Genomic DNA, 24,328 nt, shown 5'->3' with positions numbered 1-24,328 from the left:
AAAGTGCTGGGATTACAGGTATGAGCTACTGTGCCTGGCCGAGATCTTTCAGATATATTATATTATGGAATCTTCGAAACTATCCTGTGAGGTAATTTTATTTTATTTATTTATTTTACTTTATTTGAGACAGAGTCTTGCTCTGTTGCCTAGGCTGGAGTGCAGTGGCGCTATCTCGGCTCACCACAACTTCTGCCTCCTGGACTCAAGCGATTCTCCTGCCTCAGCCTCTCGAGTAGCTAGGATTATAGGTGCCCACCACCACACCCAGCTAATTTTTGTATTTTGTATTTTTAGTAGAGATGGGGTTTCACCATGTTGTCCAGGCTGGTCTTGAACTCCTGACCTCAGGTGATCCACCTGCCTCGGCCTCTCAAAGTGCTGGGATTACAGGCATGAGCCACCATGCCTGGGCTTTATGAGGTAATTTTATAATTTCAGTTTTACAAATGAAGAAACTGAGGCACAGAGTGGAATAGCTTTCATGAGGCCTCTCAGCTGCTGAGTGGTGGAATCAAAATTTGAACCTTGATTTATCTTTTCAACCTATATTCTTCTTTAAAAATAATTTTTATTGTGTATCTTTGAGGTTTACAACATGCTGTTATAGGATACAGATATAGATAGTAAAATGGTTACTATAGTGAAGCTGATTAACATATCTATCATCTCACAGTTACTTTTTTTGTGACAAGAGCAGCTAAAATCTACTTACTTAACACAAATTTCAGAGCAATGCGATTTTATGAACTTAGCCCTAATGTTGTGCATTAGATTTCTAAATGTGTTCATCCTGCACATCTGCTATTTTGTGTCCTTTGACCTACATGTCCCCATTTCCTCTCCCCTCCCCCTTGCCATGGTAACCACTGTTTTATTCTCTGTCTCTGTGTAATTGAGATTTTTTTTTTTTTAAATCCACGTATAGGTGAGATCATGCAATATTTTTATTTCTGTGTCTGGCTTAATTCACTCAGCACATGTCTTCTAGGTTCATCCAAGTTCTGGCGCAAATGACAGGATCTCCTTTTTTAAGGCTGAATAATATTCCTGTGTGTGTGTGTGTCTGTGTGTGTACACATCATATTTTCTTTATCCATTTGTCCATAGATGGACATTTAGGTTGTTTCTATATCTTGGCTATTGTGAATAATGCTTCAAGGAGCATGGGAGTGCAGATGTGTTTATGAGGTGGTGATTTCATCTCCTTGGGGTATTCACCCAGATGAGAAATTGCTGAAAAGCCCATATTCTTAACGACTAGGCTGAGAGTTTTGGAAATTTGTTGACTGGTTGCTAAACTAATCTCGCAGCCTGGAGTACTTAGTGCTGAGCTTAAGAGGAGGTATGAGGTAAGGTATTAGAGAGCTCTGAGGGGTGACAGGGAGGTTTTGGGCTCTTACCATGTTTCTGGGGGACAAGAGGACAAGAGCAGATACAGGAACGCCCTGAGAGCTTTAGCTCTAGGACAGGCCCCTAACAGGACCTGTGACCTTTGCAAGTGAAACGCGGCCACTGCCCAAACTGCAGTGTGGTAGGAAGTGAGCCGGTGGATAAACACTCCAAGTTCTCTCTCTTTCACCCTTTGATTTCCTGCCACTCACATCGGTTTCATCCAACCAGATGCCAAAAGGTGAGGGAGTCAGCTCATGCTATCAGCAGCCTGGACGCAGAGCAGACAAGGATGAATCTGAGGGGCAAAGAGAGCATCCTCTGCCTTTATCCACAGATGTACTTAGAAACTGCTAGGAACACAATCCACGATGCTATCCATAGAGAAATATCTAAATAAACTGTGATGTGTCCGTGCTAGGAAATCCTAGGCAGGAGTTGAAAAGACAGAACAGGTCAATAGTTATGGTGTGGAGAGATTGCTGAGACCTGTTGTTGAGTGGTGAAGTAAACTGCAGAAAAATGCCTAGAGTAGGATGGCATGTTTGCAATACTCACCAACCCCCCAACCACATACACTATCATAAGTCTATTAAGGTGCAGCGCAGTGGCTCACGCCTATAATCCCAACACTTGTGCGGTGGCTCACGCCTGTAATCCCGACACTTTGGGAGGCCGAGGTGGGCAGATCACCTGAGGTCAGGAGTTCCAGACCAGCCTGGCCAACGTGGTGAAACCCCATCTCTACTGAAAATACAAAAATTAGCCGCGCATGATGGCGCATGCCCGTAATCTCAGCTACTCTGGGAGGATGAGGCAGGAGAAACGCTTGAACCTGGGAGGTGGAGGTTGCAGTGACCCGAGATCACACCATTGCACTCTAGCCTGGGTGGTAAGAGCGAAACTTTGCCTCAAAAAAAAAAAAAGTCTATTAAATGCCCCATGTCTTTTATGGTATTTTGTTATATGTATATGTCCATATGCAAAGTTTGGAATAATATACATCAAACTGGTAAGAGTGGTTTGCTCTGGAGAGGTGGGAGGCGGTTCAAGATTCGGGGGTTGGTCAAAGGGGACTTCAGTTGTGGTAGATAGTACTGGCTGCTTAGTAACAGCCATTTCCCACTCACCCCCTTCTTTAATGCTAACAACTCAAATCTTGTTCAGGTATCAAAGGGCAGCATTGTGCTCAGGGAAGGTAGGTCCAGGTGTCAAATCATGATTGATCTAAGCCAAGTATGCTTATACCACTGCCCTTTGCCTGTGATTTGTCTAGGGGTAGGCATGTGACCTAGTCTGCTATTGACTATTTTTTTTTTTGGCTTCCAATTCTGTTTTGATTTTGTTTCTTTGTATGTCTTTCCTTAAATATAGTCCATCACCTTGGCTCAGTGCATGTCACCAACAATTCTCCAAGAATTTCAGAGTTTGGACCTCAGTGGCATGGCTGGCCCCAGATTATCTATGCAGGGAGGCCTGCACCTGTGACAGTCAGCTGCAGCAGGGGGCCGCCCATCTTCTGTGCTTTGTGGTACATATCTGTGTCGCCAAAGCAGCGGCCCCAGTACAGCAAGCCTTCCTTCTTCTGCTCCTTCCAGCAGTTGTTCCAGAGGTTGGCGATATAATCATCTTCCACATTCGGTTTGACTGTTTGGAGGCTGGAGCCTGTGTACTCCTCCGAGAAAGTGCTCAGGTGATCAGTGACTCGCCTGTGATGTGGCCCACAGACAGTCTTGGGCTCAGACTGTAGGGTAGACTGCAGACCATGAGCTGGCTGAGAGCTGACACGAGGATGAGGGTGGGCATCAGCTGCACAAACACCCCTAGCCCGCCGCCACTCTGCTTCTCCCTGGGGCCCTGCCTTTGTTGGGAGGTATAGCGCATGCGGCCATTGCTGTAGATGTGGACTTTACTAGAAGGGAAGCCACTGCCAAAGAACATGTTGAAAAGGTCTTCGGGGGAGATGTCAACCTCAAAGCCACGGTGGAAGTCCCCTGCCGATGCCGGGCCTGGCTGCCCAGCTCCTGTTATAGCCGAAGTGGTCATACTGCTTCCTCCTTCTTTCTCTCTCTCTCTCTCTCTCTCTCTCTCTCTCTCTCTCTCTCTCTCTTCTTCCCTCCCTCCCTCCCTCCCTCCCTTCCTTCCTTCTTTCCTTCTTTCCTTCTTTCTTTTCTGAGACAGTCTTGCTCTGTCGCCTAGGCTGGAGTGCAGTGCTCAATCTCAGTACACTGCAACCTCTGCTTCCTGGGTTCAAGCAATTCTCCTGCCTCAGCCTCCCGAGTAGCTGGGATTACAGACATGGGCCACCACGGCCGGCTCATTTTTGTATTTTTAGTAGAGACAGGGTTTCACCATGTTGGCTAGGCTGGTCTCAAACCAGCTGGTCTCAAACTCCTGACCTCATGATCTGCCCACCTCGGCCTCCTAAAGTGCTGGGATTACCGGCATGAGCCACTGCGCCGGGCCATACTGCTTCCTCTTCTCCGGGTTGCTGAGTACTGCATATGCTGCTTCAGTGGCGCCAGGTGCATGGTTCTTGTCTGGGTGGAATTTGAGGGCCAGTTTGTGGTAGGCCTTCTTCAGTTCCTCATCTGAGACCCCTCTACTCGCCCCCAGGATCTCATAGTAATCCTTACATTGCTTGACCCTTTCCACAGCTGCAACTCCTTCTTCAGTGTAGCCTTTGGTGCTCTCTTCTCCTCCAGCTTCACCATTGGCCTAGGGAGTATCGGTCCCACCTGCTTTCCTGTGGGTGGCATGGGTTGCATCTGTGGGTTGGGGCTAGTCACCAGCAGTTTGTGGTTCCTAGTTGAGGGACTCCATCGAGATGCAAACTCGCGGCATTGGGTACAGCCACTGTGCCTTCTGCAGGAAGAGGAGCGCCTGGTCGGGCTGGTTGTGCTGGATGGCCTTGAGGGCAATGCTGATACAGAGCTCGGCTTCATCCTTGTTGGATTACATGGCAGAACCAGAGTATGGAACCTGCTGGTGACTTTTAAGAAGTATTTTTGTTGTTGTTGTTCTAATAACAGACAGGGTATATAGTAGATGAAGCAAGTAGATGAAGATGAAGAGTTCTGCTTCTCCCTTTCCTTTCTGCCTTGGGATGGAGTTTTTGAAAATGTGATGCTTGGAGTTACAGCAACCATCTTTTGACCCAGGGGAAAAGGCCAGGAGAGGCCGGGCATGGTGGCTCACACCTGTAATCCCATGACTTTGGGAGGCCAAGGCGGGCAGATCACAAGGTCAGGAGTTCAAGACCAGCCTGACAAACATGGTGAAACTCTGTCTCTACTAAAAATAAAAAATTAGCTGGATGTGGTCCGAGCACCTGTAGTCCCAGCTGCTCGGGAGGCTGAGGCAGGAGAAATCCTTGAACCTGGGAGGCAGAGGTTGTGGTGAGCCAAGATTGCACTCCTACACTCCAGCCTGGGCAACAGAGCAAGACTCCCTCTCAAAAAAAAAAAAAAAAAAAAAAAAAAAAGCCAGGAGAAATGGAGAAATGTAGAGACATCAGCTTAGCATCTTAATTTTTTTGTTTTTGTTTGTTTTGTTTTCTTTTTTTTTGAGACGGAGTTTCACTCTTGTTGCCCAGGCTGGAGTGCAGTGGCATGACCTCAGCTCACCACAACCTCCACCTCCCTGGTTCAAGCAATTCTCCTGCCTCAGCCTCCTGAGTAGCTGGGATTACAGGGATGTGCCACCATGCCTGGCTAATTTTGTATTTTTTTTTTTTTTTTTTAGTAGGGGGGGTTTCTCCATGTTGGCCAAGCTGGTTTTGAACTCCTGACCTCAGGTGATCCACCGGCCTCTGCCTCCCAAAGTGCTGGGATTATAGGCATGAGCCACTGCACTCTGCCTTTTTTTTTTTTTTTTTTTTTTGAGACAAGATCTCTTGCTCTATCACTCAGGCTGGAGTTCAGTGGCACCATCATAACTCACTGCAGCCTCAAGCTCCTGGGCTCAACCCATCCTCCTGCCTCAGCTTCCTGTGGTGGAAACCACAAGTATGTGCCACCACACCTGGCTAATTTTTTATTTTTTATAGAGATGGGGGTCTGACTATATTGCCCAGGCTGGTCTCGAATTCCTGGGCTCAAGCAATCCTCCTGTCTCATCCTCCCAACCTGCTGGGATTATAGGCATAATCCTGGCCCACCCCAGCATCTTGATACCTTCTTTCTTTTCCAAAGCAGAAACTGTTTTTCTCCAAACTTATTGTTACCTGAGATATTTAAAAGCCTTTGTTTCTTAAACTACTGTTAGCCAGGTGTTCTGTTACAATAAAACACATCCTAACCAACATAGCAGTTTAATCTGAAGTGATGTATTTTATTTATTTATTTATTTATTTATTTATTTATTTATTTTGAGACGGAGTTTTGCTCTTGTTGCCCAGGCTGGAGTGCAATGGCGCTATCTCAGCTCACCACAACCTCTGCCTCCCAGGTTTAAGTGATTCTCCTGCCTCAGCCTCCCGAGTAGCTGGGATTACAGGTGCGTGCCACCATGCCTGGCTAATTTTGTATTTTTAGTAGAGATGTGATTTCTCCACGTTGGTCAGGCTGGTCTCGAACTCCCAATCTCAGGTGGTCCGCCCACCTCGGCCTCCCAAAGTGCTGAGATTACAGGTGTGAGCCACCAAGCCCAGCCCTGAAGTGATGTATTTTCTCAGTAGAATTTATTCATGCATTACTTGGGTAATTACACATTTTTTGAAGGAGGATAAAACCCCTTAGGCATTTGTACTTCATCTTCAGAGTTGACCTGATCCACCTTCTGCTGACTCTCTGACTCCCTCTACCCTTCAGGGCTCTTGTTTGCCTCTGCTGCTGGTCTCTGGGCTGCCAGCTGAACTGCTTTGATTGACAACTCAGGTGTATAAGACTTTTGGAATACACACTTTAGCCTTCCTAGGGCTGCTCCATCCTTCGTACTCCCTCAGGCTGGGGGACCTGCTGTTTGGGGCTGCCCTTTCCACGGCACTTTCTTCAGGGAGGGACTTGCCGTTTGGTAACTGACCCCCCCTTGCCCTCACCACTTCTCTTCTGGGGAGATGGAAGAGCTGCAGCATAGGAGAAGCTGGGGAACAGGCCCAAAGCCAAGGGCCCCAGAGTCTAGGTGGGATTCCTTTGGCTCTGGCCCTGGGCCTGGCATCTGAATATTATAGAGAAACTTATTCTAGGTTTATCCAGGGGTTCTTGCATCACCTGTGATTTCTGAGGATGCTTTTAAATCACTAGTATTCACTGCCTCTACTGGAACTTCTGTACACTGGATTTTATTCCTCCCAGCTATGAGGGCTTGTGAAAATATCTTAAAGAGTAGAGTAAGTAGCTCGGGCAGGCTTGCATTTGCGGAAGGCCACCCTCATGGATGGAAGACTGGTGGGAGGCCCTTGTGATAGGCTGAGGGAGACAGGCTGAGGTTTTAATTGGGGCCCAAGTTGGGGATGGAGGGGAGGAGATGGGTGTGTTTCCCCCTTCCCTTCTCTGTGGGCAATGCTCCACATATGGTGGCAAGGAAAGTTTTCTGCATTCTTCAAAGCACGAGGAGAGATCTTTTGGACGCTGTTTCCACGGGTGTTTCGGGGAGCTCTCTGTAATAAGGGTTCCCTTTGTGGCAGTTGGCAGTCAGTTCCAAGCTCATCATTTTGTTGCAGCAGGACTTGGCAAGGGCATGGGAGAACAGGACTTCTGCTGTTCGTTTTCCACTCTGAGCTCTGCACCCCTACCTATGAGGGCTACCTCTTTCCTCCATCCCGTTCCAACTGTCCTCTTCCTGCTCGTTCTTTTGTCCAAACCTGTGGGAGGCTGCATTCAAGTTCACAGAAAAGGGGTACCTGTAGTCAAAAAGGGTAGGAGGATGGGAGGAGAGGATTAAGGAAAAGCCAACTTTTGCCTCAGATGCCCGGCTGCTTTATTATGCATGCTTTCCTCTTTCTCACTGTTTTTTGGAAAGGCTGAAAATAAACACTTTTGTAATACTGACTTGTAGTTCACACTTTCCTGACAAGTTACTCAAACTGCAGCCACAGCCGCTTAAAGAGAAGCTTGACGCAAGCCTTATTCAGCAGGCACTTTCTAATTCAGAATGTTCCGAGGCAGTTGATCTTGCTACTTCTAAACTAGTGAAGGGACTGAGGAGGGGGCACATTGCTGAACCTGGGAGCCCTGGGCCAGCACTCACCACCAGTGAGTCCACCAGCATCTCTACCACAAAGTCAAGCTTTTGAGACTGCTGGGTCCTCAGGGCTGTTACTCAGCACACTTATTCAAGAAATGTCACAGAGTCATCAAAAATCTCACTTGGAAGAAACTATGAACATCTCTCAATTCAAGATCCTTTTTCTGTAGGCCAGAGAAGTGACTTCCCTGCTTAAAATGAACAGAACTATTAGTGGAGGAGCCAGGGATACAGCCGCAAACTCTGGAAACTTCCCATTGAGCCATGCTTTGTTAATTTCATGGATTTGATTTATTACATTTCAGTTTTTATCACAAAACCTTTCAAACATACACAAAAGTTGAGAGAAGAGTATAATGAACATCTATGTACCCGTCACTCGATGTCAGTACCGGTCACCGATTCGATGTTGTCTTATCTAGTCCCCATTTTCCCCCACTGCAACCAGACAGACATCGTAACACTTTATCCACGAGTACAGCAATATGTGTCTCTAACAGAAAGCTTTAAAAAATACTGTAACCATAGTTACCATTATCACATCCACAAAATTAGCGTTATTTCTTAGTGTCATAATACCTTCGAATTCAGTTTTCTCCGGTTGTGTCAAAAATGTCTTTTTGCAGTTTGTTTAAATGAGAATCCAAACAAGTCCACACATTGTGTTCGTTGACATTTTTTAAGGGCTTTTATACTGTCATGGTCCCTCCCCTATACCTTCCCCATGCCATTTGTTTGTTGACATAGTTGGGTCATCTGTCCTTCAGAACTTCCCACGTTCTGAACGTGGCTGGTATATTCTGCTGGTGTCCTTCAACCTATTTTTCCATCCTGTTTCCTGTACATTGGTGCTGAAGATGTAGACAACAGTGATTTTCAGCTGGGGGAGACTCTGCTTCCCTCACCTCCCAGGGGACATTGGCAATGTCTGGAGACTTTTGGTTGTCACACCTGGGGGTGGGGGTGCTACAGGCATCTAGTGAGTAGAGGCCAGGGATGCTGCTAAACATCCTGCAGTGCACAGGACAGCTGCCCACAAGAAAGAATTGTGTGTCCCCAAATGTCAGTAGTGCTGAGGTTGAGAAACCCTGACCGGGAGACTTGAGATTCAAGTTTTGCTTTTTTTTTTGGCAAGGATATTTCATAGGTGGAATCGTGTACTTCCTGCTGCATCGTATTAGGAGGACACTGTGTCTGATGTTAAGGTGATGTTAAGGTTGATCAGTGGATTCAGGAGGTGTCAACCTCACACATCATAAAATTAGCCAAATGGGCATGTTTTGAGAGTAAAAGGGAGTGCTATTAATAGATGAAAACTGGGAATGTTTCTGGCAAACACAGACGTGATTATCCTACCCATTGATTTTTCAAGAACTTTATTCATCTCTAATGAATTTTCTTTCACTTTTTCCCCAGTTTTAATCAAAGTTACATGGGCACATAATCTTTTTATTTTTAAATTAATATATTTTTAAGAGACGAGGTCTCACTCTGTTACCCAGGTTGGAGTGCAGTGCTTGATCATAGCTCACTGTAGCATCAAACTCCTGACTTCAAGTGATCTTCCCACCTCAGCTTCCCAAATAGCTAGATAGATGCGTGTCACATGCCTGGATAATTTTTTTTTTCTTTTGTAGAAACAGAGTCTTGCTACGTTACCCAGCGTGGTCTGGAACTCCTGGCCTCAAGTGATTCTCTCACCTTGGCCTCCCAAAGTGCTAGGATTACAGGCATAAGCCGCCATGCTCGGCCCACGGGCACATAATTTAAAGAGCCACATAATTCTCCTACACTTGTTGCTGCAGTAATTTCCTCATTCCTCCCTATTTTCCTTTCCTAAGAGGCAACCACTTTCAATTCTTTCAGCTGATTCTTGTAATATTTATCCTCACACATCCTAATTTGCTTAAATTGCTACTTCATGGTTTTTCTGGTTTTGGCATTTTAAAAGGACTTCTTTCTAAAGAATATAATGTATCTTTCTGACAGTGCTCTCCAGCCCCCTGTACAAGCCTTTCTTGACCTTTCATGTTCTCAGAACAGTGAAATTCTAATTTTAGCTGTCTGCTTATATTTAAGAGTAGGGTATTAAAAAGCCAAATACAGGCTCTGATCTTGTGAGTGGAGCTTGTTGACTGCTATCTTCCCCATAGGGTTATCTGGCTCTGCTACCTCCAATGTCAGGATGTTTGAGTATTTCTTCTTGGGCCAGTAAGTCTTCCAGTCTTCTGCTCAAGGAGATAGACCTGGCTGCCAGGGTCCTGGGACCCAGGTAGGGCTAAAGAGCAGTGAGTCTCAGCATTCGTTCTGTGGACTTTCCTTTTTTTGTTGTAATTCCTTGCCATCAATGGTGCCCGCTGTCCTCCAGTCAGTCCTTAGAGGCTCCATTAACTTCCTCCAGAGAATAAACCTTAAGCCTAGTGGCAGGATTGTGGGAGGGCAGTTGCCCAGTTGCACAGAGTTGGGGAAGGCAGCTAAGGATCAAATTGTTTTTTTTTTTAAAAAAACAGTTTTATTGAGATATAATTGACATAAAATAAATGTCACTTATTTAAAATGTACAATTTGATAAGTTTTGACATATGTATACACCCATGAAATTATAAACAGTCAAGATAATGAGCACCTGGGCATGGTGGCTCATGCCTGTAATCCCAGCATTTTGGGAGTCCAAGGGAGGAGGATGACTTGAGTCCAGGAGTTTGAGAACATCCTGGGCAACAAAGTGAGACCTCCGTCTCTACAAAAAATTTAAAAATTAGCCGGGCATAGCTGGGCGCGGTGGCTCACACCTGTAATCCCAGCACTTTGGGAGGCCGAGGCAGGTGGATCACAAGGTCAGGAGATCGCGACCATCCTGGCTAACATGGTGAAACCCCGTCTCTACTAAAAAAAAAAATACAAAAAATTAGCTGGGCTTGGTGGTGGGCGCCTGTAATCCCAGCTACTCGGGAGGCTGAGGCAGGAGAATGGCGTGAACCCAGGAGGAGGAGCTGGGAGTGAGCCAAGATCGTGCCACTGCACTCCAGCCTAGGTGACAGAGCGAGACTCCATCTCAAAAAAAAAAAAAAAAAAAAAAAAATTAGCTGGGCATGGTGGTGCATGCCTGTAGTCCCAGCTACTCAGGAGGCTGAGGTGGGAGGATCACTTGAGCCTGGGAGGTCGAGGCTGCAGTCAGTGAGCTGTGATCACCCCACAGCCCTCCAGCCTGAGTGACAGAGTGAGACCCTGTCCCCCACCTAAAAAAAAAAAAAAAAAAAAAAAAAAGACAGTGAGCATATTAGTTGCCCCTCAAGATTCCGCTGCCTACTCAGGCAACTGCTGATCTGCTTTCTGCCACTAGATTGGTTTGCATTTTCTAAGATTTTATGTAAATGTAATCATATAGTACTTGCTCTTTTTAGTGGGGAGGGATTCTGCCTTTTTTCACTCAGCATAATTACTTTGAGATTCATTCATGTCGTTGAGTACATCAATAGTTCATTCCTTTTTATTGTTAAGTGGTATCTCGTTGGATTCATACACCAGAATTCGTTTATTCATTTAGTTGTTGAAGGATATCTGGATTGTTTCCAGTTTTTGGTTATTACAAATAATGCTGCTATGAACATTCATGTTCAGGTCTTCGTGTGGACATGGTTTTTCATTTTTCTTGGGTTAACACCTAGGAATGGAATGGCTGAGCCATATGGCAGGTGCATGTTTAACTTTTTTTTTTAGTTGAACTTTGAACAACATGTTTAACCTTTAGTGAAACTGCCACACTGTTCTCCAAACTGGTTGTACCATTTCATATTTCCACCAGCAGTGAACCAGAAAGTTCTAGGTTGCTCAACATCTTGCCAACATGTGATTTGGTCAGTCGTTTAAATTTTAGATATTCTAATGAGTATGTAGTGGTATCTCATGGTTTTAATTTGCATTTCCTAATGACTAATGATGTTGAGCATCTTTGCATGTGCTTATTTGCCATCTGTATATCCTCTTTGGTAAATCGTTCAAATCTCTTGCCCATTTATAAAATTTGGTTGTTTTGTTTTTTTATTGAGTTTTGAGATTTCTTTACATATTTTGGATACAAATCTGTTATCAAATGTGTGACTTGCATATATTTGCTCCTAGTCTGCAGCTTGCCTTTTCATTCTCCTAACAATGTCTTTCAAAGAGCAAATGTTCTCAGTTTTATTTCTTTTTTTCTCCATAAGAGATTTTAGAATCTTCCATAAATGTTCTTAATTTTGATGAAGTCCAATGTATTGATTTTCTTTTATTGATTTTGCTTTTGGTGCTGTTTCTAAGAAATATTTGCTTAACCCAAGGTCACAAAGAGTTTCTTTTGTGTGTGTGTGTGTGTGTTTCCTTAGATATTAATGGTTTTAGGTTTAGGTCTGTGATCCATTTTGAGTAAATTATTTTTAATTAATTTTCTTTCTTTTTTTTTTTTTTTAAAGAGACAGAGTCTCGGCCGGGCGCCCTGGCTCACATCTGTAATCCTACCACTTTGGGAGGCCGAGGTGGGCGGATTGCCTGAGCTCAGGAGTTCATGACCAGCCTGGGCAACACGGTGAAACCTGGTCTCTACTAAAATATAAAAAAATTAGCTGAGCGTGGCAGCATGTGCCTGTAGTCCCAGCTACTTGGGAGGCTGAGGCAGGAGAATTGCTTGAACCCGAGAGGCAGAGGTTGCAGTGAGCCGAGATTGCACCGCTGCACTACTCTAGCCTGGGCGATAGAGCGAGATTCTGTCTCCAAAAAAAAAAAAAAAAGGAGACAAAATCTCACTCTGATGTCCAGGCTGGAATTCAGTGGCACGATCATAGCTCACTGCAGCCTTGAAGCCAGGGCTGAAATGGTCCTTTTACCTCAGCCTTTGGAGTAGCTGGGACTACAGGGGAGTGCCATGTTCCTGAACCATTTTCAGTTAATTTTTTCTGTATAGTGTGAGATGGGTCAAAGTTCTGGGTTTTTTTTTTTTCTTTTTTGTACATGGATATCCAATTATTTCAACACTATTTGTCAAAAAAGACTGTTTTCCCCATCAAATTGCCTTTGCACTTACGCAAGTTACTGTTTCTTAGTCTCTAATCTATTTTTCTATTTGTCTCTTTTGAATTCAGTACCACACTATGTTGATTATTGTAGCTTATATTAAGTCTTAAAGTTACATAGGGTAAATTCTCCATATTTATTCTTCTTTTTCAAAGTTGAATTGGTTATTCCAAATCTTTTGCATTTCTAAATGAATTATATTTTTATTTTTTATTATCTTTTTTTTTTGAACAGAGTCTTGCTCTGTCATGCAGGCTGGAGTGCAATGGCACGGTCTCAGCTCACTGCAACCTCTACCTCCCGGGTTCAAGCCATTCTCCTGCCTCAGCCTCCCAAGTAGCTGGGACTACAGGCATGCGCCACCACACCCGGCTAATTTTTTTCTTTTCAGTGGAGACGGGGTTTCACCTTCTTGGACAGGCTGGTCTTGAACTCCTGATCTCAAGTGATCTGCCCACCTCAGCCTCCCAAAGTGCTGGGATTATAGGCATGAGCCACCACGCCTCCCTCTACCCCTAACCCCGCCCCAAGTAGCAGTGGTGCGAACACGGCTCACTGCAGCCTCCACCTCCTGGGCTCAAGTGATCTTCCTGCTTCAGCAACCTCCCTCCACCTCTAACCCTGCCCCAAGGCATGAGCCACCGCGCCTGTCCCTAAATGAATTATATGATCAGCTTGTCAATTTTAAAAAACACATTGTTAATGTAAAAATGAATCATATAATGTAAAATGTAAATGTTTAATGTATACATATATGTATGATTTAATGTGTAATATAAAAAAATATAAAAAGCCTGCTGGGATTTTGACTTGGATTTATTATAGCTATAGATTAAATTGGGGAAAATTTACATCTAACCAAGTTCAGTGTTGGATATAAGTGGTAACAGCAGACATTCTTTCCTTGTTCTGATATTGGGGAAAGCAGTCAGTCTTTCACCATTAAGTATGATGCTAGCTGTAGGGTTTTCGTAGTTATCCATTATCAGGTTGTAGAAGTTCCCATCTGTTCCTAGTTTGTTGAAAATTTTCATCAGGAATGGAGGTTAAATGCTTATTTTGTATGTATTGAGCTGGTCACATGGTTTTTCTTTTTAAATTTTTGTTTGTTTGTTTTTTTATTTGTTTGAGACGGAGTCTTACTGTGTCACCCAGGCTGGAGTGCAGTGGTGTGATCTTGGCTCACTGTAACCTCCACCTCTGGGGTTCAAAAGATTCTCCTGCCTCAGCCTCCCAAGTAGCTGGGTTTACAGGCACCTGCCACCACACGTGGCTAATTTTTTTGTATTTTTAGTAGAGATGGAGTTTCACCATGTTGGCCAGCCTGGTCTTGAACTCCTGATCTCAAGTGATCCTCCCGCCTTGGCCTCCCAAAGTGCTGGGATTACAGGTGTGTGCCACCACACCTGACCTTTAATTTGTTAATATAGTGAATTAAATTGATTGATTTTCAAATGCTTTTTTTTTGAGACAGGGTCTCACTTTGTCTCTCTGGCTGGAGCAGTGGTGCGAACACAGCTTACTGCAGCCTCGACCTCCGGGGCTCAAGTGATCTTCCTGCTTCAACAACCTCCCGCCACCCCTAACCCTGCCCCAAGTAGCTGGGACTATGAGCATGTGCCACTGTGCCCGGCTAATTTTTTTTTTCTTTTTTTGTAGAGACAGGGTTTCACTACGTTGCCCAGGTTGGTCTTGAACCCCTGAGCACCAGCAATCCTCCCACCTCGGCCTCCCAAAGTTCTGGGATTACAGGCATGAGCCACCATGTGCAGCCAAGATTTTTCTTCTCTTTTTTCTCTTTCTTTCTTTCTTTCTTTCTTTCTTTCTTTCTTTCTTTCTTTCTTTCTTTCTTTCTTTCTTTCTTTCTTTCTTTCTTTCTTTCTTTCTTTCTTTCTTTCTTTCTTTCTTTCTTTCTTTCTTTCTTTCTTTCTTTCTTTCTTTCTTTCTTTCTTTCTTTCTTTCTTTCTTTCTTTCTTTCTTTCTTTCTTTCTTTCTTTCTTTCTTTCTTTCTTTCTTTCTTTCTTTCTTTCTTTCTTTCTTTCTTTCTTTCTTTCTTTCTTTCTTTCTTTCTTTCTTTCTTTCTTTCTTTCTTTCTTTCTTTCTTTCTTTCTTTCTTTCTTTCTTTCTTTCTTTCTTTCTTTCTTTCTTTCTTTCTTTCTTTCTTTCTTTCTTTCTTTCTTTCTTTCTTTCTTTCTTTCTTTCTTTCTTTCTTTCTTTCTTTCTTTCTTTCTTTCTTTCTTTCTTTCTTTCTTTCTTTCTTTCTTTCTTTCTTTCTTTCTTTCTTTCTTTCTTTCTTTCTTTCTTTCTTTCTTTCTTTCTTTCTTTCTTTCTTTCTTTCTTTCTTTCTTTCTTTCTTTCTTTCTTTCTTTCTTTCTTTCTTTCTTTCTTTCTTTCTTTCTTTCTTTCTTTCTTTCTTTCTTTTTTTGAGACGGAGTCCGGCTCCGTCCCCCGGGCTGGAGGGCAGTGGTGCAATCTCGGCTCACTGCAACCTCCACCTCCCGGGTTCAAGTGATTCTCGTGCCTCAGCCTCCTGAGTAGCTAGAACTGCAGGCACGCCACCATGCCCAGCTAATTTTTTTGTATTTTTAGCAGAGACAGGGTTTCACCATGTAGGTCAGGCGGGTCTCGAACTCCTGACCTCAGGTGATCTGCCTGCCTTGGCCTCCCAAAGTGCTGGGATTATAGGCGTGAGCCACTGTGCCCCACCCTGAAATTTTTCAAATGTTAAACTAATCTTGCAATTCTGGGATAAAGCCTTCTTGGTTAAAATACATGATTCTTTTTGTATATAATTGAAATCAATTTGCTAAAATTTTGTTTTAAGAAATTTGCACCTACATTCATAAGTTTTCTTTTCTTTTTGAGACGGAGTCCCGCTCTGTCACCCAGGCTGGAGTACAGTGGCGTGATCTCGGCTCACTGCAAGCTCTGCCTCCCGGGTTCAAGCGATTCTCCTGCCTCAGGCTCCCGAGTAGCTGAGATTACAGGCGTGTGCCACCACGTCCGGCTAATTTTTGTGTTTTTAGTAGAGACAGGGTTTCGCCATGTTGGCCAGGATGGTCTCGATCTCTTGACCTTGTGATCCGCCTGCCTCGGCCTCTCAAAGTATTGGGATTACAGGCGTGAGCCACCGTGCCCGGCATAAGTTTTCTTTTCTTGCAATGTCTTTGGTTTGATTCATAGAATGCTGATCTCATAGGATTCCCCACCCCTCCCTTTAGCTTTCTGGAAGAGTTCATATAGTATTAGTATGACTTCTTTAAAATTTTGGTATTATTATTATTTTTTTCTTCTGCTTACTCCGAGTTTCCCTTTCTCTTCTTCTGTAGTTTCTTAAGAAAGAAGGTAGCTATGGGCCGGGCGCGGTGGCTCAAGCCTGTAATCCCAGCACTTTGGGAGGCCGAGACGGGCGGATCACGAGGTCAGGAGATCCAGACCATCCTGGCTAACACGGTGAAACCCCGTCTCTAATAAAAAAATACAAAAAACTAGCTGGGCGAGGTGGCGGGCGCCTGTAATCCCAGCTACTCCGGAGGCTGAGGCAGGAGAATGGCGTGAACCCGGGAGGTGGAGCTTGCAGTGAGCTGAGATCCGGCCACTGCACTCCAGCCTGGGCCACAGAGTGAGACTCCGTCTCAAAAAAAAAAAAAAAAAAAGGAAGCTGAGGTTGTTGATTTGAGCACTCTTTTTTGAGCCATTCTCCTGCCTCAGCCTCCCGAGTAGCTGGGACTACAGGCGCCACCACCACGCCCGGCTAATTTTTTTGTATTTTTAGTGGAGACGGGGTTTCATTGTGTTAGCCAGGATGGTCTCGATCTCCTGACCTCGTGATCCGCCCGTCTCGGCCTCCCAAAGTGCTGGGACTACAGGCTTGAGCCACCGCACCCGGCCGATTTGAGCACTCTTTTTCTCCTACTTTAGACAGTTGAGTGCTATGGATTTCCCTCTAAGTTCTGCATTCCCTGCACCCCACCCATTTTGTTATGTTGTGTTTTCTTTTGCATCAGTTCACAATGCTAATTTATCTTTGATTTCTTCTTTGACCCATGGGTTAAGAAGTGAGTTATTTAGTTTTCAAACATTTGGGTGTTTTTGAGATTTTATTTATTTGTTTGTTTGTTTATTTTTTTGTCCAAGAGGCATTTTGTTTGTAAATCTCTATTACATCTCTAGAAAAAGAATGCTAGAATTTTCCCTCTTGTGTGTTTTTGTCTTGCTTCTTCATGGTCCATGATGCCAGCTGAGGCTGTCAGTACAATGAAACCAAACTGGTGGGATGGAAGAAGATTACTCTGCCATTTTTCTGGATCTTTGAGTTGCACATCACATCTGGGGCTGATCACGCCACACTTGTTTAGCCTGCCTGTGAGGCAGCTCTTTGATCATCAATGATTTCAGTTTTGCCAATGTAACCATGCTTCATCATCACAGTGAAAAACTGGACGATGACTTCGGAGCACAGCCTAATAAGAACCTGAGTTCGTGACCTCTCTTTTCAGCATTGTTGATGCTCTTGAGAGCATCAGCCTGAACATTCATGCACACCATTGTGGCGGTGCAGAGAGATAAAGGAAAGAGGACGGGAGGGGAGAGCACACAGTGTTATTGAGATATATTTTTCCTATTGATTTCATTTTGGTCACAGAGCATACTTTGTATAACTTGAACCCTTTTAAATTATTGAAATTCATTTTATGGCCCAGAATTGGACTATTTTGGTAAATGTTTTTTTGTGTACTAAAAAAAAATGTATATTCTGCCAATCTTGGGTGGACCTGGAAACTTTCTCAAGCCAGTAAGCCGGGGCACTCAAAGAGCTCATTTTGTTTATTTCCTGTCTCTCAGGAATTGGTATACTTCATTGCCGTATACCCAATGTCTTCAGAACAACTGTTTCATATATTTGTCTATTTTATAAGTTGCATTTGGTGGAAGAAGAGTAAATTTGGTCTGCTATTCCATCTTAGCCAAAGTGGAAGTCTCTTTGAACTGCTTTTTAATTGAGTTTTCAACCAATATTCCTTTGCTAGCCCTACCTTAACCTTCCACTTCCAGAAGTAGCTGGTACTGACTATTCCTGAGCCTTTTCGGTGTTCTTAGATGTCAGTTGTGTCGTTTCTTGGCTTTTCTCACTGCTGGTTGTGGAATCTAATAAATACTCTAGCAGAGTTATTAAAGCAGTGCTGACACTACACAGGGGACCCTGAAATTAGACAGTTATGGCTGGCTGAAACAGGACCTCAAACTCATATACCAACAAGGGCTCTCTAGGGAGAGGAAATGATTGAAAACATGGGTGCAAGATAACTGGAAGGGGTGGGGACGAACACAACTCAACTTGTTTAGACAACTCTGCTCCCATCTCCTGTGACCATGGAAGAAAGAAGGCCTGGTGCTGCTGGATCTTCTAGGAAAGTTTCAGAGAAGCTGGAAACCCATAACTTTACGTAAAGTTACCCCTTCCTTCCTTCCTTCCTTCCTTCCTTCCTTCCTTCCTTCCTTCCTTCCTTCCTTCCTTCCTTCCTTCCTTCCTTCCTTCCTTCCTTCCTTTCTCTCTCTCTCTCTCTTTCTCTCTTTCTCTCTCTCTCTCTCTTTCTTTCTTTCTTTCACGGAGTCTTGCTCTGTCACCCAGGCTAGAGTACAGTGGTATAATCTCGGCTCACTGCAACCTCCGACTCCCTGGATCGAGCCATTCTCCTGCCTCAACCTGCTGAGTAGCTGGGACTACAGGCATGCACCACCACACCCAGCTAGTTTTTGTATTTTTAGTAGAGACAGGGTTTCACTATGTTAGCCAGGATGGTCTTGATCTCCTGACCTTGTGATTCACCCTCCTCGGCATCCCAAAATTCTGGGATTACAGGTGTGAGCCACCGCACCCAGTCCAGAATCACCTCTTAAAAAAATCTTGGCAACTCATCCAAATTTAAAAGAATGTCGAGGGCCAAATGAAAATCCACCTAAGGATGCGATGACAGCTCGGGATTTGCATCTCTGTTTCTCTTTCGCATTTTCCTGCTCCATTATGCAGGGATGTGGATATTCACTGGCCTTTGGGGACTGAGCGTGGGTGAGTCTCTATGGGTAGCAAGGAAATGGCAGACTTTCTATGAAAACCAACTGAATCATGGAATGAGAGAGCTGGAAGTGACCTTAGAAAAATGTGGTCGGCCGGGCGCAGTGGCTCAAGCCTGTAATCCCAGCACTTTGGGAGGCCGAGACGGGCGGATCACGAGGTCGGGAGATCGAGACCATCCTGGTTAACACGGTGAAACCCCGTCTCTACTAAAAAATACAAAAAACTAGCTGGGCGAGGTGGTGGGCGCCTGTAGTCCCAGCTACTCCGGAGGCTGAGGCAGGAGAATGGCGTGAACCCGGGAGGCGGAGCTTGCAGTGAGCTGAGATCCGGCCACTGCACACCAGCCTGGGTGACAGAGCGAGACTCCGTCTCAAAAAAAAAAAAAAAGAAAAAAAAAAAAAAAGAAAAATGTGGTCAAACCCCAGGATGTTATGCAAGAAGCACCTAAGGCTTAGAAAAGTCAAGTGACTTCTCCAAGTACAAAGACTGTATTAGTTAATAGTTGGGCTGAGTCTGCATCTAGTTGCCTAGCCAAATTTTCTTTCTTCTGTGTTCCATGAGAGCAAGAGACATGTCAGTATCCTTAATGCAATTCTTGGTGCATAGTAGGTATTCAATGAATATTTGTTGAATTAAAAACATGTACTGAGTTGCTTTCTATAATATTAGCATGTGCTATCTTTATCAGTTAGGATATGGTGTGACTACATATAACAGAAAATCCCCAAAACATTAGCTCATATACAATAAAGATTTATTTATCTGTGAAAGAAATTTGGACCTTTAGGGTGACAACAATGTTCTCATCTCCTCTGGTTCTGTTTTACAATTCTTCGTGTATGGCTTCCATCCTTAAATTTATCTTATGATACTGAAGCTATAGCCATACAGCTCAACTAAATTCCAAGATGGAAGAATGTAGAATGCATCCATGGCAAAAGGTTTTCCTGGAAGTTCCACTCGACTTCCACTTAAATCTCATAGTTTGAAACTTAGGTAAGTGGCCACATGTGGTTCCAAGGGAGGTTAGGAAAAGGAAGTTGGATACATTGTCTCCTTGAATAAATCTGGGTTTTGTTAAAGAAAGAGGATGGAATGGGTACTTAGTAGGCAAGTAGCAGTATCCACTGGAATTTAAGAGTTAATTATTGATTGAAATGTTGTTTCCTACAATTTTGATATGCACAATAATCAAAACAGAAATATGTAAGCTTTTAAAGATATTTATCAGAAGATATTCAAACAAAAAATACTGGTTTAGTTCAGATAATTTTCTGATGTTCTGGTTAAATCATTTTAGAAAACTGGTTCTGTTTTAGCTCATGGTAGTTCAGTAGGATTTTACTGGTTTTCATGGAAAGCCTTTTGGATGAGTCCACAATTTAGAAAACATAATGTTGTATTTCAGTTCAGTACTCGGTTTCAGAAATCTCTGAATTTTTGGTTCATAATTTGAGTCAACTCCAGTTCCTGGTTCTGATGTATCTACCCAAACCCTAGACATTTTGTAGTTATGGCTTAAAAACACAGACATGGGCCAAAGAACTGGTTTACACTGAGGCTGGAGTTTATTAATACTGCTTTTCTTATGTAGGAGCTAATAATCCTAATGGATTTGAATGACTCTAAATTTATCTCTGTGATTTGGCAAGACTAAGGGTCTCACTCGTGATAGATGTGCCAAAATTAACACATTAGCCTGTTTTATACTTGTTCTATGATATAAATGCACCTAATTGAAAATGTCTGTTCTTACTCATAAGTTTTGCATTCCCATGGTTTGAGATTTCTTTTTTTTTTTTTCTGAGACGGAGTCTCGCTCTGTCACCCAGGCTGGAGTGCAGTGGCCGGATCTCAGCTCACTGCAAGCCCCGCCTCCCAGGTTCACGCCATTCTCCTGCCTCAGCCTCCTGAGTAGCTGGGACTACAGGCGCCCGCCACCTCGCCCGGCTAGTTTTTTGTATTTCTTAATAGAGACGAGGTTTCACCGTGTTAGCCAGGATGGTCTCGATCTCCTGACCTCGTGATCCGCCCGTCTCGGCCTCCCAAAGTGCTGGGATTACAGGCTTGAGCCACCGCGCCCGGCCTGGTTTGAGATTTCTTTTACCATGTTAGTTCTAGAACACTATTCTGGATTTTGTATGGTGTCTCAGAAAATATACTTAAAAATTAGAGGTTCAGGCCGGGCGCGGTGGCTCATGCCTGTAATCCCAGCACTTTGGGAGGCTGAGGCGGGCGGATCACAAGGTCAGGAGATCGAGACCATCCTGGCGAACATGGTGAAACCCTGTTTCTACTAAAAATACAAAAAATTAGCCGGGTGTGGTGGCGGGCGCCTGTAATCCCAGCTAACGAGAGGCTGAGGCAGGAGAATGGTGTGAACCCAGGAGGCGGAGCTTGCAGTGAGCCGAGATCATGCCACTGCACTCCAGCCTGGGTGACAGAGCCAGACTTTGTCTCAAAAAAAAAAAAAAAAAATTAGAGGTTCAAGTTCTAATTTTTTTATGGAGGCTAAGGAGGTACCATACAATGAGAGGCTCCTTCTCCAGGGAATCTTGCTCCAGGGATCAGGAACTGGGCAAAGGTGGCTCAGCACTGCCAGATATCTGGAGTACACTACAACATTTTAACTAGAAATTGGAGATCTGAGTTCCTAGGAAAAACCCTGATATGTACATATCAGCCAGTAACTTAAAAAATTAAAATCAACAAGTGGGTCACTACTCTGCTGGCCAAACAGTACATGTCTACAGGTTCAATTATTGAGCTGCTGGTTTTCAGGGTCTGATTTCGACACTCCCTATTTTTAATATGTCCTCCCTGTCCTCTTCTATGTCTTACTTGATGATTCTGCCCTTATTCTTTTGGATAAAAATATTGATAAAATATTTGAAAGTAGCTTCTTCCTTTTATTGATATCATAAAATTGCCTGTTATGATTCAAAATGCATTGCCTAAGATGGAAACTATATATATCTTCTCATTGTCTAGGAAAGAATAACTCAACAAGGAGATGATGGCAATGAGGCCAGGAACCCAATTCTCTGGGTATGACTGTATGCTTCTCTCATGGTCATTGGCCACCCCTGTGAGATTTATCTAGTCAAATTTGCACATGTAGCCATTGGTCATAAAGTAGAACGAGCAAGAGGCTGTAAACGATGCACTATAATCCATCTCACACTATCAACCTGGTAGAAGTCTGCATGTTTATGTGCTACTTATTTGTTTTCCAAAATGCATTCAACGAGTGGCAGCTGTGTATGTGCTAGATCTGTGGTAGGGTGACAAGTGGAATGTAGAGTGGGTACATACCCTCCACTGTACTTTACTTATTTATTTTCAAAATTTGAATTAAACAGAAGAAGCCCGTTGCCCTCTGGTCATAAGCTATGAGATGGTGAGCCTAGAAGCCACCAGCAGACATAGTTCCTTCATCAGCAGAAAGGTGGTGTGAGAGAATAAAGCCAACATGCTGAGAGATGCATTATCTTTCTCCTGGATACTGCAAGGGCTTCCTGACTTGTCTTCCCGTTTCTACCCTTGCTCCACAGTCTACTTCCAACACAAAAACTGGAGTGATCTTTAGAAACAAAAGTCAGATGTCACCTCCTTGCTTAAAACCCTGTTTCAGGCCGCGAGTGGTGGCTCACGCCTATAATCCCAACACTTTGGGAGACCGAGGCAGGTGGATCACCTGAGGTCGGGAGTTCAAGACCGGCCTGGCCAACCTGATGAAACCTCATCTCTACTAAAAATACAAAAATTACCTGGGCATGGTGGTGGGCGCCTGTAATCCCAGCTACTTGGGAGGCCGAGGCAGGAGAAGCACTTGAACCCGGGAGGTGGAGATTGCAATGAGCCGAGATGGCGCCATTGCACTCCAGACTGGGCAACAGAGCGAGACTTGGTCTCAAAAAAAAAAAAAAACAGCTAACACCAATATACATTTTCTATGTGCCAGGCATTATTATAAGTGCTTTATGTATATTCACTGATTTAATCCTCACAACAGCTTTATGAAGCTGGTGATATTATTATCCATTTATTAGATGAGGAAGCTGAGTCATTGAGATAATAAGTAAACTACTCAAAGTCCAACAGTTAATAAGCATGGGGCCACAATTTAAACTCAGGCGTTATGATTTCAGAGTCCACTGAAATCATAATGAAAGGTTTTCAGATGATAAAAAACCCACCTCAAATTGGTTTATGTAAAAAGTAGAACTTACTCCCTTCTATTATGGACCAGTCCCTGGGGAGACCTTGCTTCAGGCCTGGTGCTATCCAGTGTGCTGTCAGTATTTGGTGCCCTTCTCTCTCATCTCAGCCTCATTCTCAGGCAGCCTCTCTGTGTGTGGTGACCGCAGCAACGCTGGGTCCACATCATTTTCAGCTTCGAGTTTAGAAGAGAAAGAAGCTTGTGCCAATAAGTCTCAGGACTGAGTCTCAGTGATCCCAGTGGGGTGCCTGACTCATAACTGAACATTTCACCCTGGGGCCAGGATAGAATATACCGATTGGCCAGATCGTGGTCATGTGACAACCTGTTCAACTATGGGTTGGGGGATGGTGTTGATTTTGCATCACCAGAGCCATATAGGCCAAGAGTGGGTGAGGAGCTGTTCCACCAAATATAAACAGGGTGCTATTACAAGTAAAAGGATGGCCAGGCACGGTGGCACACACTTGTAATCCCATCACTTTGGGAGAGCAAGGTGGGCAGATCACCTGAGATCAGGAGTTCAAGACCAGCCTGAACAATATGGTGAAACCCTGTCTCTACTAACAATACTAAAAAAAATTAGCCAGGCTTGGTAGCGGGCACCTGTAGTCCTAGCTACTCCAGAGGCTGAGGTAGGAGTATTGCTTGAACCCGAGGGGTGGAAGTTGCAGTGAGCTGAGATCATGCCATTGCACTCCAGCCTGGGTGACAGAGTGAGACTCCATTAAAAAAAAAAAACACTCAAAAAATCAAAAAGCAAATAAGGGGGTGGATATTGGGCAAGGAAAAATACTGGATGGCCATTATAGGCAAGCACTGTGTTTTGTTTGTTTGCTTGTTTTTTTTGTTTGGTTTTGTTTTTGTTTTTCACGAATGAGGAACCTAGGGTTCATAAATGCTAAGTGATTTTCCCAGGACTATAGGCCTAGAGTATGGCAGGGCTGGGATTTGAATCCCAAAGCTTTTGTCTTGTCATAAGAAGACAAACTTGGCCAGGTACAGTGGCTCACGCCTATACTCCCAGCACTTTGGGAGGCTGAGGTGGGCCAATCACCTGAGGTTGGGAGTTTGAGATCAGCCTGGCCAACATGGTGAAACCCTATCTCTACTAAAACTACAAAAATTAGCCGGGCATCGTGGCAGGTCCCTGTAATCCCAGCTACTCGGGAGGCTGAGGCATGAGAATCACATGAACCCAGGAGGCGGAGGTTGCAGTGAACTGAGATCTCACCATTGTACTGCAGCCTGGGGGACAGAGAGAGACTCCATCTCAAAAAAAAAAAAGACAAACTGGAAATGACAGAAATGGTAGGTGTCAGGGTAGTCTTCGGGGTCCAGGGACTGCTTGGCGCTCTGTCTATTCACACCATCCCTTCTTTTTCCTGCCTTTTAGCTCA

At 44.1% G+C, this 24,328-nt stretch overlaps 1 long non-coding RNA gene and 4 pseudogenes across 1 annotated transcript in view; 2 read left to right on the top strand and 3 right to left on the bottom strand.

Annotated features, from left to right (window-relative positions):
- The window catches only part of LOC144333760 (uncharacterized), a 199,442-nt gene that overhangs the window by 63,231 nt on the left and 111,883 nt on the right, over positions 1-24,328 (top strand). The window lies entirely within an intron of this gene.
- LOC100423759 (dnaJ homolog subfamily B member 12 pseudogene) lies at positions 2,747-3,438 on the bottom strand (annotated as a pseudogene).
- LOC144333952 (dnaJ homolog subfamily B member 12 pseudogene) lies at positions 3,727-4,353 on the bottom strand (annotated as a pseudogene).
- Positions 16,797-17,175, bottom strand: LOC144333951 (small ribosomal subunit protein uS8 pseudogene; annotated as a pseudogene).
- On the top strand, positions 21,868-23,152 carry LOC144333950 (uncharacterized; annotated as a pseudogene).

Source organism: Macaca mulatta, chromosome 13 (assembly GCF_049350105.2).
Source record: "Macaca mulatta isolate MMU2019108-1 chromosome 13, T2T-MMU8v2.0, whole genome shotgun sequence".
Lineage (NCBI taxonomy): Eukaryota > Metazoa > Chordata > Mammalia > Primates > Cercopithecidae > Macaca > Macaca mulatta.
The sequence above is the reverse complement of the archived record's forward strand: the minus strand, read 5'-3'. Positions and strand labels throughout refer to the sequence as shown.